We start from the raw sequence: 16283 nt of genomic DNA on the forward strand, positions 1-16283 counted from the left end.
GCAATCATGCATGAGGATTTTTTTTTAATATAAATGGGCAAAGAAAGTTGTTTGTTGAGATGGAGTCTACTTCTGGTAAAATCCTGTGAACATGTTAGAAATTACAAAAAAAGATGCAGAATATTATATACACTTAGCTGATAAAGCAGTGACAAGGTTTGAGAGGGTTTACTTCATTTTTGAAAGAAGTTCTGCTGTGGGTAAAATGGTATCAAAGAACATCACATGCTATAGATAAATCTTTTATTAAAGGAAGAGACAATTTATACTGAAAACTTCATCTTGTTTTCTTTTTAAAAATTTCCACAACCACTACAGCCTTCAGCAACCACCATTCTGATCAGTCAGCAGCCATCAACATTAAGATAAGACTTTTCACCAGCAAGATTATAACTCTCTGAAGGCTCAGATGATTATTAGCATTTTTTAGTAATAAGATAATTTTTAATTAACTTTTAGATATAGTGTTTTTGTATAGTTAACAGACTACAGTGTAGTGTAAACATAACTTTTATATCCACTAGGAAGCTAAAAAATGTGTGACTTGCTTTATTTCAATATTCGCCTTATTGTGGTGGTCTGGAGCTAACCAGCAGTATCACCAAGGTAAGCCTATATCTGAATTATATTCAATTATGACCCCAAAGCAGCTATAGTAGGAGATGCTTTTATATGGCTAACAAGTTTAAAATTTAAAACCACAAGCACATTATTATAATAAATCAAATAATAACGGAAGACTGACAATCAGATAGAACTATTTTTATCTTATTCCTGTTACTCAGAAGCCCACACCTGACTGCAGTGCTGTGAGATCTGGGCAGAAATATTGTGGGATAATAAATGTACATTGTAATAAGCTACAAGTTTGTGATAATTTATTACACAGCAATAGAAGGCTAATATACATAGGAACTTCTTATTTTGTGGATGGAATGGCTTCCTCATCATCCCCTTCTGAGGATACTAACAACAGGTTTTTTTTATTTTTTTGCTCCCCTCCATTGCTTTCATTGGTTATTTTATTAATTTAGGCTCTCTTCAAATAGAGATAATTCTTCGTCTTTTTTAGGTTGAAATGTGAGACACTAAAAAAGAGATCAGGTTCCCAAATTAGGCCTTCTGGCAAGTAAGTTTCCAATTGGGTAGGCAGAAGCAGATATATGGAGATCTTTTCCCTATTCTGATTGAATTTCTCCAATAGAGATATATTTGATCTCTAGCTAAGTGCTGATGCTTGGCTACTGGAATTCCACTTGTGAGATGGCCCAGGAAGTCTGAGCATTTGACCATCTCATTGGCTATTATCAGAGAAAGTTTATGGGAAGTCATTGTTTTGGACTAGCCTCCTGCACTTGGCCCCAGCAGACCAGACCAAACCAAAATGGAATCACTAATGCTAAGTGCAAGGAGGTCCCAAAACAGACTAGTTTTTTCTGAAAGCAGAACATTGACACCAACCAATTAGTCTACCTGAGTCAGCATAATAAGAAAATCATCTCCATTTTAACTCTTACACAGAAAGCGACCAACAGTGACCTGTTAACCAACCCACTTTTAAAAATGGAGGTTTCCTTACAAAAACCAACCATTCTGTTTCATAGAATGAGATGTTGAGTGGTTCTAGAATTGCTAATAAAAGACAATTCGGTTTTTAAACTAATGTTGTTTTAATTTTGTCTTTTGACACCATCAAAAGACATTGACATTATATTCCTATAATCAGCCGTAGGCTACATTTCTAGTAGCACCATCTTCAGTTTAACTATTTCAGAAAGTACACCTCAGATCTCATCTTGTCTAGGAGTAGATGTTTGAATGCCAGTGCTCTATGTGTCTGTGCATAGACACTTTATGTATTGACTTGCAACAAATCTTTGCAACGTGAAGCCTCAAAACCGCTATTTGCTATGCCTATGGCTGGCCTCCAAGACCTTCTCAGGTCTTTGCCATAAATCAATTCTCTCCAATTTTGTTTATCTTTCTGTACACATTTTAGATTATAGGATTCACAAAAGTTGATAAATAATTACCATTTTATAACTGGAAATTAAGAGAACAACTAAGATAAATTAACATAGGAGTCTAAAAGTCGTGTTAAACCAACATAACTTGGGAACCATCTGTATTAAGTTTTGTGCTGTGGAACTTTACTAAGATTATTTTTATTCATATGATATGTAAACTACTGTTTACATTGCAGAAGCACTTACAAGGCAAGAGAGGAGGGATTTAATTTAATTTATTTTTATGTGGTTTAGAATATGAATCTGATAAATATTATTTTACATACTCATGGTTTTGAGACTAACTGTAAAATGTTGACTGACACTGGAGAGAATCAGTGGTCAAAACTTCTACCTTCTTTACAGGCCATTATCTGGCTTTTGTACAGCCAAAGGAACTGAAGTATTTATCTCAGGGCCTCTTTACCAGTGGCAGCCAATGCTTGCCACCAATCATTTTCATCTTTTCACTGCTCATTGCTCCCATCCACCCAAATGGCAGAATTCCTCATTTGACAGAAGTGAAGCTGCTCTGCTTATGGAAACTCCCCTACTGAGTAGCTAAAATCTCCATGCAGGGACCTTATGTTCATCAGCCCCCAAGAAGGGTTAGTGTTTCATAATTATAATGGACATATAGAGAAGCTCCTCAACTTATAATGGGAGTTACATTTAGATAAACCCATTGTAAATTAAAAATATCATGTTGAAAATCTGTTTAACACACCGTATCTACGAAACATCATAGCTTAGCCTAGCCTAGCCTACCTTAAGCATGTTTAGAACACTACAATTGGGCAAAATCTTCTAACACAAGGCCTATTTTATAATGAAATGTTAAGTAACTCACACAATTTATTAAATACTGTACTGAAAATGAGAAACAAGTATTGGTAGTTGAAGTACAGTTTCTACTGAGTGTGTATTGTTTTTGTACCACTGTAAAGTCTAAAGTAGTAAATTAAACCATCATAAATTAGGGACCTTCTGCATTAGGTATTGTCTGTGCCTGCTAGGTGAGGTAAAAGATGAACAAAGCAAACAAATAAAGTCTTAAAAATGTTGAAAAAGAATCTGGGAAGAAGCTATTTTTCTATATTATGAATTCATAAATACATAAAACAAATTCATAGGAACTTTGTTACGAATGACGTCAATATTAGAAATGTGAAAGACTCATGCCTTTAGCCCTAAGTTCTAATGAAAACTACAGAAATAATATATATACATTATATATGTGTGTATATATGTGTGTGTGTGTATATATATACATATATATATATGGAAAGAGAGAGAGAGGCATATATAGGCTAAACTATTTCTAAAGTCATATAAATTAATAATGACATTTTAAATTGAAGGCTCATATGGAAAAGGTGGGATTTGAGCAGAGTTTAATAATGTGCAATAAGTTACAAATACAGTGTGCTATTGCCCTATTCCATTTGTGTGTAGATAAAATCTGTGTCTTCATAACAAAAAACAAGAAAAGGATTTGGTTTATTTTCAAAGATTGTGGAGGATATAGAGAAATTGACAGCAACTATTTCTTAATTGACACATAATTCAACCTTATTTCCAAAGAGCTTTTAGACTTTGAGGAAATATACATCAAAATTATATGTAAACTGTTCACTTATTTCAATTATGTTTCTGGATTTTAAAAAATATGGTACAGAGCTCATATTATTGCTTTTTAGGGGGAGGGAAAAAGCATTATTATTAATATTAGTAATAAAAACAGTTGTGACTGCAGAAAATAAGGTCACTAGAGGCAGCAGAAGTAAATATCACATTTTATTTATTCATTGGACTCATTAAAATATGCCTATTGCAACAGCTTGTAGGCATACATAAAAGTATAAAAACTAATTATCATTTATAAGTTAAAATATAAATGCTATAAGAATGCAATAGATATGGAGAGAAGACAAATACATATTACAAAAATGTCCTAAATGTCCTTAGCACACTAGGTACTAAGAAAACCAGATTGGATGGTAGTTGATGTAATATCATGTCAAAAATATATTACTTAAGCTTTCACTATTCCCAAGAAAGAAAAAAAAATAAATCTAAGCTTTCTCCCTTTTTATAGGTGATTTTGTTTTTTCTTTTTACGTATGCTCAGAGGTGTTCTGATGAGTTATTTTGAACACATATTCTAAACAAATAGAATGAGATAATACCATGTATTATTTCATGTGCTGAAAACCACACTACTGATAAAATATGTAAAGAAGATATAGTAACTATTAGTGAAAAGATGAAAAATCTATTTTATCTATAAAATATTCACTTAACATAAGGTGAGCTATATTTTTCATGCAACTCTGTGTATGTTTCCTCTTCTCTTAGTGTCCTGAATAGCAATATCCAGACACCCCAAAAGAGCAAGTTAATGTCATATCAGATGACACTTTAAATCAGAACAAGTGATTTTCTTGTTAGATTAAAGCTCTTCAAATGCTTAGGCAACTTTACCAGTGACCTGACAAGCCTAAAATTAGTAATAGAAATAAATTATTTCACATATTACTTTGTTTTTTTTTAATCCCATACTGGAACTGATTTAAAATTAGTTGGACACTTTAAACACAATTGCGGCTGACATCAAAAAAATGTAAAAAATAATTTATGGAGTTAAATGCGTTTACAACTAACTTTTTGCTTTCTCTCATTTTGTAAATACACACCATACAGAGTACATAAGACCATATGGAATAATGGAAAGGAATAAAATTCCTTTTATATGAAACATTTCTGTTGAGATATTTCTATTCTTTTTTTGCAAAAATCAATAACGTATCTTTAATAAAAAAACTTTAAATAATTGCTTCCTTACCAATTATTATGGTTTTGAAATACAAGTAAAATGAATAGCTTTTTAAAGCCACATGAGCTGGAAATTAAGCTCCTATTTTGTATATCTACAATTAGGGATCAATCTTTTTTGTATATAAAAAACTTTTTACATTAATGACCTGGTAGTTTTTAATGTATATGAATTGTAAATTATTGGAAATTAATTTTCCCAGATACTACTGGTTAATTAGCCTTTTGTTTTTGCTTACAATATTTACCATGTTTGAAAGTAATAGAAACTTCAGTCAGACTCGCCAACAACCCTGCTTTTCACATTAATGAGTTTTAAAATTGATTTTACTTTTTTATTAATTCTAAAATATTTATGATGCTTTTCATATTCATCAGATCCTGTATATATGTGTGGAGTGGAGCTCAGCCCTTTCTCTCAAAGAAATTTTTGTCTGGTTTGACATATGACAGGTAAATAAACAATTATAAAACAGTGTGATAAATGTAGTTACAAAGGGCCAAGCAAAGTCCAGTGATGTACAGATGGTAGAAAGTCAGGAATGAATAGAGGAATCAACTTCTATACTGAAATTTAAAGATTGGGTAATTTGGATAAGCAATAGGTAAAATGGCATTTTACTCAAAGGAATCTTATGCAAAGTCATCAAAAAAATCAAAATAGAATTCTGAAGACACATGAAATGATTAAAATTATTTAAGAATTCAATATTGAAATAATATCAGTTAATGTTTATTTTATTTTATTTTTTTATTTTTTTATTTTTTTATTTTTTATTTTATTGTTATTATTTTTTTAATTGCATTTTAGGTTTTGGGGTACATGTGAAAATAATGCAAGGTTGTTACATAGGTGCATATGTGACAGTGTGATTTGCTGCCTTCCTCCTCTTCACCTATATCTGGCATTTCTCCCCATGCTGTCCCTCCCCAACTCCCCACCCCCATTCTGTCCCCCCCACTCCCCCCCAACAGACCCCAGTGCATAGTGCTCCCCTCTCTGTGTCCATGTGTTCTCATTGTTCAACACCCACCTATGAGTGAGAACATGTGGTGTTTGATTTTGTGTTCTTGTGTCACTTTGCTGAGAATGATGGTTTCCAGGTTCATCCATGTCCCTACAAAGGACACGAACTCATCGTTTTTGATGGCTGCATAATATTCCATGGTGTATATGTGCCACATTTTTCCTGTCCAGTCTATCATTGATGGGCATTTTGGTTGGTTCCAGGTCTTTGCTATTGTAAACAGTGCTGCAATGAACATTCGTGTGCATGTGTCCTTATAGTAGAACGATTTATAATCCTTTGGATATATACCCAGTAATGGGATTGCTGGGTCAAATGGAATTTCTATTTCTAGGTCCTTGAGGAATTGCCACACTGTTTTCCACAGTGGTTGAACTAATTTACACTCCCATCAACAGTGTAAAAGTGTTCCTATTTCTCCACATCCTCTCCAGCATCTGTTGTCTCCAGATTTTTTAATGATCGCCATTCTAACTGGCGTGAGATGGTATCTCAATGTAGTTTTGATTTGCATTTCCCTAATGACCAGTGATGATGAGCATTTTTTCATATGCTTGTTGGCCTCATGTATGTCTTCTTTTGTAAAGTATCTGTTCATATCCTTCGCCCATTTTTGAATGGGCTTGTTTGTTTTTTTCTTGTAAATCTGTTTTAGCTCGTTGTAAATTCTGAATATCAGCCCTTTGTCAGACTGGTAGGCTGCAAAAATTTTGTCCCATTCTGTTGGTTGCTGATTCACTCTATTGACTGTTTCTTTCACCGTGCAGAAGCTGTGGAGTTTGATCAGGTCCCATTTGTCTATTTTGGCTTTTGTTGCCAATGCTTTTGGTGTTTTGGTCATGAAGTCCTTGCCTACGCCTATGTCCTGAATGGTTTTGCCTAGGTTTTCTTCTAGGGTTTTTATGGTGTTAGGTCTTATGTTTAAGTCTTTAATCCATCTGGAGTCAATTTTAGTGTAAGGTGTCAGGAAGGGGTCGAGTTTCTGCTTTCTGTATATGGCTAGCCAGTTTTCCCAACACCACTTATTGAACAGGGATTCCTTTCCCCATTGCTTGTTTTTGTCAGGTTTGTCAAAGATCGGGTGGTTGTAGATATGTTGTGTCACTTCCGATGCCTCTGTTCTGTTCCATTGGTCTATATCTCTGTTTTGGTACCAGTACCATGCTGTTTTGATTACTGTAGCCTTGTAGTAGAGTTTGATGTTTGGTAGTGTGATGCCTCCTGCTTTGTTCTTTTTGTTTAGAATTGACTTGGCTATGCGGGCTCTCTTTTGGTTCCATATGAAGTTTAAGGTGGTTTTTTCCAGTTCTGTGAAGAAGGTCATTGGTAGCTTGATGGGGATAGCGTTGAATCTGTAAATTACTTTGGGCAGTTAATGTTTATTTAACCCAGAATCTAAGGGCTAAGTTGAGATGAAATTCACATCATAATTTTGTAGAATTAATCATGGAAGTCTTCTGAAATCTTTAATACAGACCAAAAGTATATCAATACTTTAGGTGAGTTTAAAATATTTCATAATTGGCTGGGTGCGGTGGCTCAAGCCTGTAATCCCAGCACTTTGGGAGGCCGAGGCGGGTGGATCACGAGGTCAAGAGATCGAGACCATCCTGGTCAACATGGTGAAACCCCGTCTCTACTAATACAAAAAAATCAGCTGGGCATAGTGGCACGTGCCTGTAATCCCAGCTACTCAGGCGACTGAGGCAGGAGAATTTCCTGAACCCAGGAGGTGGAGGTTGTGGTGAGCCGAGATCGCGCCATTGCACTCCAGCCTGGGTAACGAGAGTGAAACTCCGTCTTAAAAAAAAAAAAAAAATTTCATAATTTAAGTGAATGTTAGAAATGGCTACAGAAGGGCAGTAGGAGGTTTCAAGTATATAAAATAACAGGAAAGTGGGAAATAAAAACCCTAATTCCAAAGTCAAAACATTTAACAGAAGTAAAGAATCAAATGAAAAATCTGAGAGCAAACAATTAGCAACCTACAAAATGAGGAGTTATATGTTCCTTCTTTTGTAGCTACTTCAAAATACTGTTGCATTCATAGAGAAAGTGGTGCTACACACTGTCTTAGTAACCAGGGGATGCCCTAATTCATTGTTCTAATTGTCCTGCGGAGACATTGTTTTCTTAAAGGTAGTCCTGGAAATCTTTTAAAATAGATTCTTATGAGAGTAGCTGTCCAAGCCAACTTCTAAGTTAAAAAGAAAAATTTCCTCCTCCTTTATGTTACTCTTTGATGAGGCATCCTATGTAGAGAAGCCAAATCTTTATCAACATTAATATGAAGCTTCAAATTTTAGTTTTTAGAGTGTATCCATAAGAATATGCACATGAGAGTAAAGGCTTTTCTGGGTTCAGTTCCTGGATACCATTCACTCTGTGGTGATAGAGAAGTTACCTAGGTTTTTGTTTCTATATTTGTAAAAAGAGAGACTGAGGAGTACTTTAGCCTTTTGGACTGCTGTTTTAAAAGGACAATTGCATATAAACAATTTACCATTATGTATGTTACATACTAAGAACTCAATAATATTAGCTATTGTGAAAAATTATTATTGTTTTTAGTGTTCAGCTATATATCAGAATAGATCCAGCAATAAAGTGGGGTGAAATTTGTTTAACTTGAAGCTACTCTTAAAACATTGTAAAACATACTAAACTCAATAAAAAGATGATGTCAATAAAAGCGGATATTCTTCCCCACATAAAAGTGATAAGAATGGCAGAAATGATCAGAATCTTTTTTAGAACTCTGGAAATTAACCAAAGCCTTGCCAAAATCTGTAAAAACAACTGAATCTCTGTAAGAAGAGTAAACTTTATAGCAGTTTAACTTTTCTTATTCCCATACCCTACTGCCTAGTTCTATCTATAGGAATCTTAAAAGCAAACAGCCCATAATCACGGAGGAAACAGCAACTTGGCAGCTGTTGGCAGGGTACAATGGAGTTAGAGTTCCTCCAGCTACCCATTCCCAATTATCATTATGTTCCCTCACTGAAGGATCTTGCTGGCAAGGTTGTTTTTGCTTGACCTGACTTAGAGCTCACCTAGTGAGAGTGGCCTTTTCTCCAGAGCATCTGTCAAAACAATCAGAGAAAATTGTTACAATTTTGACTGCCTCAGATGGCATCAAGAAGATATAATAATTATGTCTTGCACCTAGTATCAAAGACCAAGATATATGAAGCAAAACTGATAGAGTTAAAGGGGAAATGAACAATTGAACAGTAGTTGGAGACTTCAATACCTCACTTTCGATATTAAAGTAAATAGACAGAAATAGGAGACTTGAAAAACACTGTAAACTACACCTGATAGTTACCTAATAAAATGTTCTATCCAACAGAAGAATACACATTCTCTTCAAATCCATAAAATACTGTCCAGAATAGCACATATTTAGTCTGTAAGACAAGTCTAAATAAATGTTAAAGGGTTAAAATGATACAAATATGTTCTCTGACCACAGTGGAATAAAATTGGAACTCAGTCATGAAGAAAATATGAGAAATAACGTATATGTGAAAATGAAACAACACATTCCTAAATAATCAGTAGAGCAAAGAAGAAATCATGGGGAAATTATAAAGTACTTTGCTATAAATGAAAACACAACATACTAAGGCTTGTGAAAAGCAGACAAATAGTGCTACAGGAAATTTGTAGCTATGAGTGGTCTAATGAAAATAAAAGAAAGATGTCAATTCAACAACTTAAACTTCTACCTTCAAACACTAAAAATAAGAGAAAACTCTGAAACAAAGAGAAGATTACAAATTAAAAATTATATTGTGAATATATGAAATAAAAAATAGAAGAACAATATAGAAAGCCAACAAATTCAAAATCTGGTAATTTAGAGATCAATAAAATTGACAAACCTTTAGGTAGAATGACCAAGAAAAAGAGAGAGACAGAGGGAGAGAGAAAGAGAGAGAGAAGTGAAGTCAGGAATGAAAGAACAAAAGAAGAAATGTTACTAATGACCTTATTGAAGTAAGAAAGATTAAGGAATACTGGAACAATCGTGTATCAGCCAATTAGATAAACTAGATAATATGAATACATTCCTAGAAAGACATCCAAACTACTGAAACTGACTCAAGAAGAAATTAAAAATTTGATTAGACAGAACAATGGGAATAATAAAAAAGAAAAATTTCTAAAAACCTGGTCTTATTTTCATTTGCTTCTTTCTCTAAACATACTGTGCCTAATTTTTATTTTAAAGTTGTTTTGGTAAATTGAATGATCTGGTTAGTTGGGATCCAGCTAGTTTGTGGGATAAAATATCTCCCTTTATTGCTAGTCTGAACCATATGAATGACTACTCAAAAAGTTTTCTAATATTTTTCAAATGTTGGTATCCTGCTAGCTAGGATCAGCATGCCCATGTTTATGATTGGAAAAGGGATATCACCTTCATACTATTAATTTCAGGTATCATATTAAAAACATCAACAGTAAACTCCTCCTTTTTAGTTTTTATGATAGGTTCTTACAGTGTGGAAAGCTGATAAATATGTCCTCATGGCAGTAACTCCTTATAGCAGCAGGTGTAATTTTTATTATGACAGAGCTGGGTACTTTCTTCCAATTTAAAGAAAAGCTTTACAGTTTATATTTGGCTCCTTAAAACATACTTGAAATTAATTCAAGAGCTCGTGAAACTCTACCTAGCATTAATGAGAACACAATCAGTTACTGACATTTCCTTCAAATAAAGGCCCCAAAGACTAAATTTTAAATCTGGTGTCTGGACTAGATATATGCAGTTCATTAATCTAGTTTTTCAGTCATATATCATTATTTTTATTTTACTTTCAAAGACTGTGCCATCATGTGTCACTTTCCTCTCTGAGAAGAATCGATGAGAGAAATGCATCTGAATGTCAAATTCAGAATAGCAGATAATTATTCTCTAGTAGAAGTTTTATATTTCTCTTGAGTTTTAAATTTCTATGTCCCTTTAGTGTGACCAGCTGACTATTATTGCCACTTTAGTGCTTGGCCAGAAAGCTGTTAAGTCAATCAATCAAACAAATAAATGGGTATATTAATTAATCTTTTTGTTAAAACCAATTTAAAAGAATTGTAGCAAAGCAATTTTGATTTTCAACAGTCCTACTCACCATCTACATTTGGTAAAACTCTTGACATCAGTCTGGGTTGCTAAGCAATAAATACCTCTGCCATGACTCCTGAGTCCCTGGGATCATTCATTATTTTGTCATTCAAGCATGTCACACTGCTTGGTGTGGGCCTCCAATTCCTGTGCAGTCAGAAATGTGGACCTGCTGTTTCTACAGTAGAAAAAGAATAAATAAGAGAATTGTGGGGCAGAAAGATGATTAAAGGACTGAGGAAGTAAGGCTACATAAGCCTCGGAGTTTAGAGGATATACTTTTGAAAGCGATAAGTCATCATAAGCTCAGAAGTTTCATCACTTTAAAAATGTAGTTAATTTTCACACCCAGCAGAAACTCAGCACCATTGGCGTAAAATAACTTTGTGATCTTAGCAACAGTTCTCAGATAAAATATACTATGTTTTGTAAAAGTTTCTATCACATTTTCTATTTATCAGAGGATAAAATAGTCCTGATCATTTTGATCATCAGATACGTTAAAGTCTTGCCTTTAGTGAACACAGGATAAGCTGGTGAGAATCCTGTGCTAATTTAAAGGTTTTGACAGTAGTCTGACTAGTTCAAGAAACCTCCAACTATTAGGATGGCATATAATTATTTATTGAAAATTGACTTTTAAAAACGGTTTTGTTTTGATGTCAGTGCTAGTTTTTGTGAGACTCTTTCTCTTTCTAACTTTATATTATGATATTGATACATAAAATGAGTAAGACTTTTTTGAGCTATAGGACTAAAGAATATGTGATACGTAAATTTTTCTAAGCCATCAATCAAAATCCTGTGCATCTATTTCAAATCAATAACTTAGTACTTTCAAAGAACTAATTTAGATTACATAAAATAAATGGGTCTTGAAAAGATAAATTTGATCATATTAGGCAGAGCTGAGATGAAAAGTATATAATCTGAACTTCCTGACCATATCTTCTTAGGTTGGTTTTCTAGAATAAATACAAAATAGCCAGGGTTGACACAAATAATTTCAAAGGTCATATTTAACTCAAAAGCTTTTTCATCTTTAATGTAGGAATGGAACAAATGCATTAAAGTAGGTTTGTCCAATATGGGAAATTCAGTAAAATCAAATATAATCTGCAAAATGATGTTGAATTTCCTCTATTTGTATCGCATTTTAATTTGTCTTAATGTAGCATGTTAACTATTAATTTAAAGATGTTGTATTTCTGATATTCCTCAGCACTATGACAGTGAACCATTAGAGAAGTGAAATGGGTCTGTGGAATGAAATGACCAAAATGTGAAATGACCTCAAGATCACATATCCTGAAAGTATAAAGCTAGGATTCAGATCTACTCCTTCTGACAGCCGGACCAGAGATGCTCATACCATAACACTTTCCATTATAGAATAATAAGTATTCAAATATTTTTATTTTTCAGCTAAAGTAACTGAGGCTCAAAGATGTAAAATGACTTACCCCTAGGAGGACCTTGGAATGGACACTGGAACCCATACTTTCTGATCTTTATCCTGGTACTCTTTCTTGTTATATCATCCAGATTCAGAGCAAATCCTCATTCTTCCTCCATTCTATTTTGATGAATAGACATTGTGGGAAAGAAGTGAAAGCATTAGAATTTCACGATAGTTTGGTACAAAAATTTGGGCCAGTTTCTTGAATTGTTCAACCTTGAGTTCTTTGTGTTTGATAAATCGCCCCCCAACATTTTTTTTTTTTTGAGACGGAGTTTCGCTCTTGTTACCCAGGCTGGAGTGCAATGGCGCGATCTCGGCTCACCGCAACCTCCGCCTCCTGGGTTCAGGCAATTCTCCTGCCTCAGCCTCCCGAGTAGCTGGGATTATAGGCACGCGCCACCATGCCCAGCTAATTTTTTGTATTTTTAGTAGAAACGGGGTTTCACCATGTTGACCAGGATGGTCTCGATCTCTTGACCTCGTGATCCACCTGCCTCGGCCTCCCAAAGTGCTGGGATTACAGGCGTGAGACACCACACCCGGCACTTTTTTTAAAGGTAACTCAGATGTCTACTGGCTTGTCAGTCCCTGATAACAAGAAAGCAGGAGCTCAGTCTCAATTTTAAAATATCCTTCAGCTACTTTATGATGCCCTAAAAGGGCTAGCACTTACATATGCAAGGCTAGCTATTTTGTCAGCTAGAGTCATAAATGAAAATAACCCATAACAAGCATGTATCATAATGCTTCACACATAAATACTCAATAAATGATCATAATACTTCACACATAAGTACCCAATAAATGATGAAAATGAGGAATAATTATTTATTGATTACTTATGTGTGAAGCATTAAGATATATGCTTGTTATGGGTTATTTTCATGAATATCCTTTTAACAACCGTATACCACAGGTACTATTAGCTCCCTCATTTGACAGGTGAGTAACCTGAAGCACAGTGCGGCTCAAGATTTTATAACCTTTATGTAGCAAAGCCAAGTTTAAAATCCTGACAGGCTGACTCCAGAGCTGGTGCTCTTACTGGTGAAGCTCCACAGCAAACCTGCTATTCCCCTGCTGTTCCATGTGCCATATGTTCCCACTTGTGGCAAATTGAGTCACTTGAAATAGCTTTTGCACTTACTATTCAGGTATGTGGTCTCCAAGTATTTGTCATCTTTCCGATTCTTAGCCGTACCTGATTATAGTCCATGACCGGAAGCCTCTTCTCTAGCTCATGCTGCATTTAGTAATATGAGCCCCTAAAATGGGGCTCATATTACTGTGCACGTGTATATTTTTATAAAATGAACAATTTAAACATCTTCTCACCCCTTCTTTCTTATTAATAGAAACTCAAACCCAGTCCAAGAGGCCATAGTGTAACCAAATGCAAGTCAGGCTGCTTACTGCTTGGAAATCAAAACACAACACATAAGATGCAGTGAAAAGAAACTAGCTTTATTAATCAAATGCTAGCAGTTGAGAGATGGCCAGGCTCAATCCTCAAAGAAACCATCTCCAGTTTTGAGCTGAAGGCAGGGATTTAAAAAGGGGAAACTTGGTATAGGAAATATGTAGGAGTGATACACGGTGCAGGTCTGTATGTCTTGCTCTAGTCACCATCTTGAGTTATTGTCCACCTGGTGTGCTGGCTGGTGCTATGTCAGTTGCAGCCAGGCTGTAGATTATCCATAATGAGGTAAATTCTAGGTGAAGGAGAACTTATAGCTGGGTTTCTACACCAGGTGTGTTTAAAACTAACCCCTGAAATTTCTTAATAAGCATGCAGTTAGATGAGTGCATGGTTCAAAGAGGTGTTTGGTGGGAAAGGGAAGAGACAGAGTTTCAAATATGTTTTAAGGCTATATTGTAAAGATAAGGGAAAACAAGGTTTTTACAGTTTGTTTCAAAGTTGCATCTTAAGGCTAAAGAGAAAGGAGAATAACGTATTTAAAAATATATTTCAATGCTAAAATACTCAGATACATGTCCAGTCTACTGTTGAGCTGATTGAGAGCATTATTTATTCCTGTTATTGTGTTTTGATTTCTGCATTTCCTTTTGATTCTAAGAGTCTTCATCTCTCTACTTTCATTATTCATCTTTTTCTTCATATTATCTACTTTTTTCCATTACAAAAAGCATATCGATTATCAATTAGCATATACATTATTTTAAGTTCTCTGGTTATTTCAACATCTGTTTCATATACTCTAGTTTTGATAACTGTGTTTTATCTTTAGAGAATTTTATCTAGCCTTTTGTCATGTCTTGTACTTTTTTGTTGAAAGCTGAACAGATTGTTTAGGGTAATAGGAAATGGGCTACTAGGCGTGTAGTATGAGGATGTCTATTAATCTGGCTAGCAGTTAGGCTGTGTTTAATGTTTCATGTAGTTATAGGTATCACAGGCTTCCGATTCCTCTATTGTCCTTGTTTCTCTCTTTCCTCTTGATTTTGAGCTTCCCTGAGTACTACTCAGGAAGAGTCTATGTCTTGCAACTCCTTCAGCTGTAATACGGTTGTTATGTTGAAGCCCTGTTTGTGTAGTGGTAAGGGAGGGGAGAAGGCTGCTGTTCTATAACCTTCTGATTAAATCGTAGTCTTTCAGTGGGTTGTTGTATTGGGACTGTGACTTTTCAAGTCCAGTTCTGTAGCTTTTGACCATTCCCCACTTTCCTCAACTGTTCCCTCAACCCTTCCCTGGCTACAATGTTCTCAATCGGGTTTCTTAAAGCTTTGGCCCCTGATGACTCTGTTTCCCACTCCTCACCTCCACCACCCTCCAGCTCCCTTAGGCTTAGGTGACATAGGAAGGCTTAAGGATGATCCAGATGGGAGAAACTTTCTGTGGCTGCTGAGGCAAAGTTTCAAAATAGAGTTTCGGCAAAGTCCTTTACTATGAAGAGTAGACATTCATTGTACAGAGGGTCTAGGCCTATTTAAAAATGGTTATTTTCCCAAAACCAAGGGATTTTTCTCATACCCTAACTGTAGGACACTGGTAGAATTCCTAGTGGGAAATTCCACAAAAGTGTGGTGAGGTTTCCTAAAATGGTAGCCCTAGGGGTTTTTTATTCTCAAGTTAATCCACACTTTGCCTCCAGCAATTCATTAACATTACCATTTCAGTGTTTCTTCCAGTTTATACCTTCATTAATTTCTACTCCAGTTCTTAACTGTGGTATCTCACTAAACATTCCCAAGTCTCCAAGTTTCAAGTTGCCAATTTGACCTGTGACCATAGTTCTCTGATGAGACCAGTTCAGCTTTTTCTTCTAAGGATAAGAGTGTCAGTTTCCAAGATGTTTAGTGTCAGAGCTCTAAGATGTATATGTTTCATTTAACAATATATCTTGAAGTCTGTCATGTCACCATGTAATCTCCTACAACATATTTAATGCTTACGTGACATTGTACAAATTTACATTGTTGATAAAACCATTTAACTATCTTTGGGGATTTTTCATTACTACAAATAGCCTCATGATAAACATCTTTGAAGCTAAGTAAATATGTTTACCAATTTATGATTATTTCCTCATGATACATTATTATACATAAAACTTATAGGCCAGAAAGTCTTTGTATTTTTAAATCTAGTATTGAATATTGCTAAATTACTCACCAGAAGGATTTACTAGTTTGTGCTCCTTCTAGTCATTGAGAGGCCCTGATTTTCTGCACTCTTACTAGCATTGAATGTTTTACATTTATAGATTCACATTTTATGTTTTTGTTTTGAATTGCATTTTTCTGATTGCCAATAAACTTGAGTATTTCAAAATACATTTTAATATATTTTCTACTTT

Source organism: Aotus nancymaae, unplaced genomic scaffold (assembly GCF_030222135.1).
Source record: "Aotus nancymaae isolate 86718 unplaced genomic scaffold, 86718_ANA_hifiasm-v0.15.2.pri h1tg000040l, whole genome shotgun sequence".
Classification (NCBI taxonomy): domain Eukaryota; kingdom Metazoa; phylum Chordata; class Mammalia; order Primates; family Aotidae; genus Aotus; species Aotus nancymaae.